General features: G+C 50.9%; 1 protein-coding gene across 5 annotated transcripts in view; it reads left to right on the top strand.

Moving 5' to 3' along the window:
• The window catches only part of LOC116950969 (paladin-like), a 44102-nt gene that overhangs the window by 2055 nt on the left and 39139 nt on the right, over positions 1 to 2908 (top strand). The window contains exon 2 of one of the 5 annotated variants that reach the window (XM_076073235.1): positions 1586 to 1660. The exons of the other annotated variants lie outside the window; for them this stretch is intronic. The gene's annotated coding sequence lies outside the window, so the exon portion shown is untranslated. The remainder of the gene's footprint in view (positions 1 to 1585; positions 1661 to 2908) is intronic. 5 annotated transcript variants of the gene reach the window in all.

Genomic DNA, 2908 nt, shown 5'->3' with positions numbered 1-2908 from the left:
AGTGGTGTGAGGTGTGTGTGGTGAGTCTTGTGGTGAGTGGTGTGTGTGTGGTGAGTGGTGTGAGGTGTGTGTGGTGTGTGGTGTGAGGTGAGTGGTGTGAAGCCAGTGTGGTGTGTGGTGTGAGGTGAGTGTGAGGTGTGTGTGGTGAGTGGTGTGTGTCTGGTGAGTCTGGTAAATGGTGTGTGTGTGGTGAGTGGTGTAAGGTGTGTGTGGTGAGTGGTGTGAGGTGAGTGTGGTGTGTGGTGTGAGGTGAGTGGTGTGTGGTGTGAGGTGAGTGGTGTGAAGCCAGTGTGGTGAGTGGTGTGAGGTGTGTGTGGTGAGTGGTGTGAGGTGTGTGTGGTGAGTGGTGTGAGGTGTGTGTGGTGAGTGGTGTGAGGTGTGGTGTGAGGTGAGTGTGGTGAGTGGTGTGAGGTGAGTGTGGTGAGTGGTGTGAGGTGTGGTGTGAGGTGAGTGTGGTGAGTGGTGTGAGGTGAGTGTGGTGAGTGGTGTGAGGTGTGAGTGGTGTGAGGTGAGTGTGGTGTGTGTGTGGTGAGTGGTGTGAGGTGTGTGTGGTGAGTGGTGTGAGGTGTGTGTGGTGTGAGGTGAGTGTGGTGTGTGGTGTGAGGTGAGTGTGGTGAGTGGTGTGAGGTGAGTGTGGTGAGTGGTGTGAGGTGTGAGTGGTGTGAGGTGTGTGTGGTGAGTGATGTGAGGTGTGTGAGGTGAGTGTTGTGTGTGGTGTGTGTGTGGTGAGTGGTGTGAGGTGAGTGTGGTGAGTGGTGTGTGGTGAGTGGTGTGTGGTGAGTGTGGTGAGTGGTGTGAGGTGTGTGTGGTGTGAGGTGAGTGTGGTGAGTGGTGTGAGGTGAGTGTGGTGTGTGGTGTGAGGTGAGTGTGGTGTGTGGTGTGTGTGTGGTGAGTAATGTGAGGTAATTGCAGTGTACGTGGTCAGGGATATGCGTGGGAGTAGTGGGATGGCGGTTAGCGCATTGCTTGATAAACCGGTCAACCTGAGTTCAATTCCCGGGCACAGCTCACAGCAGGGGCGCGTGATGTCAGAAGCGATTCTGGGCCTCCCCAAGGTCAACTCAGCCTCAAATGAGTACCTGGTGCGATGTCTAAACATTTCCACTTGGGGAGACAAAGACGGCCGGGCGTGGTGTTGACCACCCACCCCCTCTCGTGTGCCACAGTGCCGGCCTTCGTAGGTGCCAACAGCACTTGCCCCCAACAGTCTGTTGAGGCTATACCGGGGGGGGGTCCTTTGTCTTTGTAGGTTTAATATCACTCCGCACAGCGGATTTGCGGTGGCGATTATGGTGGTGGTGATTGTGGTGGTGGTGATTGTGGTGGTGGTGATTGTGGTGGTGGTGATTGTGGTTCTGAGGTGATGGCTGTGGTGATTGCGGTGGCTGGGATTATGGGGTGGTGATGATGGTTTTGAGGCAATGATTGTGGTTGAGGCGGTGATTATGGTGGTCGTGGCAGTGAGGTTGGTGATGGTAGTTATAATTGTGTAGGTGTGGTTATGATGCGATTGTCGAGGTGATTGTGGTGGTCGTGATAAAGGCGGTGGTTGAAGTTGGTGCCCGCGCTTGTTGCTGATGACCAGTAACGATGCTGGAGGCTGCAGATTCTGCTGCTGCTGCTGCTTCTGCCGGTCGATGATACAGCCATACCCCACGACGTACGTCTGCCCCCTGTTACACGTCGCTTCGCAAATACGTCGTCACTTTACGATAAACGCCGCCACCTGATTTCCGTCGCCTCAAACCACCCCCCAACAGCATCCTCATCCGACCTCTCTCGATATCAGTCGCCTCTCGGCATTCGCCTCCACCACCTACCCCGTGAATCGCTTCGATTTACGTCGTTTGAGATATGCGTCTGCGCGTGCCTGTCAGCCCTTTATCAGTGCCCTTACCTTATTACAGACCAGTTCAGACCTTATTGGTCACGCCGTGCCCACTTGTAAATCTCAACGTTCATCCTATACACTACACTATACACTACACTATACACTGCACAATTACAAACCTGTCAACCCCTTATCAGTGCCCTTACCTTATTACAGACCAATTCAGACCTTATTGGTCACGCCGTGCCCACTTGTAAATCTCAACGTTCATCCTATACACTACACTATACATTACATTATACACTGCACAATTACAAACCTGTCAACCCCTTATCAGTGGCCTTACCTTACTACAGACCAATTCAGACCTTATTGGTCACGCCGTGCCCACTTATAAATCTCAACGTTCATCCTCCAAAGTCCCATCACAAGGGAGAAACACAAACAAATAGACAATTACCACTACTACACTCACCACTAGTACTCACCACTACAAACCTCTCAACCCTTTATCAGTGCCCTTACCTTATTACAGACCAGTTCAGACCTTATTGGTCACGCCGTGCCCACTTATAAATCTCAACGTTCATCCTACAAAGTCCCATCACAAGGGAGAAACACAAACAAATAGACAAAAATAATACCCGTATTGAAACGGCTGTACGCTGTGTGGACCTGATAACTCAATTTCCCTGTACATGAATACGGGTAAAGCGTATGGGCTGACAGCTACATCGTCACACCTTTCAGGAACGCATCGCCGATGTAAACCGGGGTATTGCTGTAATTGTAACAATTTTACTGCTGACCTCATTATGGTGGTGATGATGATGATGCTGATGCTACTTGTGATGATGATGGTCACGCTGATTATGATAGTTGATCGCTGATCGCGAAGACTAGGTCTGGTCCGGACATTAGGCCTCTTAATGCGCGATTATGCAAATTCGAGAATTAATTACAAAGCTACTTGGCGTGTGTCGGGAGAGATACGTGACTTAGTAAACTCTTACGATGTAATTTTCCTTCTTAAGAATTTAAGCCACGACGCTTAACGCGAGCAAAATAAGTGGCGAT

The sequence above is a fragment of the Petromyzon marinus genome, chromosome 41 (genome assembly GCF_048934315.1).
Source record: "Petromyzon marinus isolate PM22_M1 ecotype Great Lakes invasive population chromosome 41, UKy_Petmar_22M1.pri1.0, whole genome shotgun sequence".
NCBI classification, from domain to species: Eukaryota; Metazoa; Chordata; class Hyperoartia; order Petromyzontiformes; family Petromyzontidae; genus Petromyzon; species Petromyzon marinus.
The sequence above is the reverse complement of the archived record's forward strand: the minus strand, read 5'-3'. Positions and strand labels throughout refer to the sequence as shown.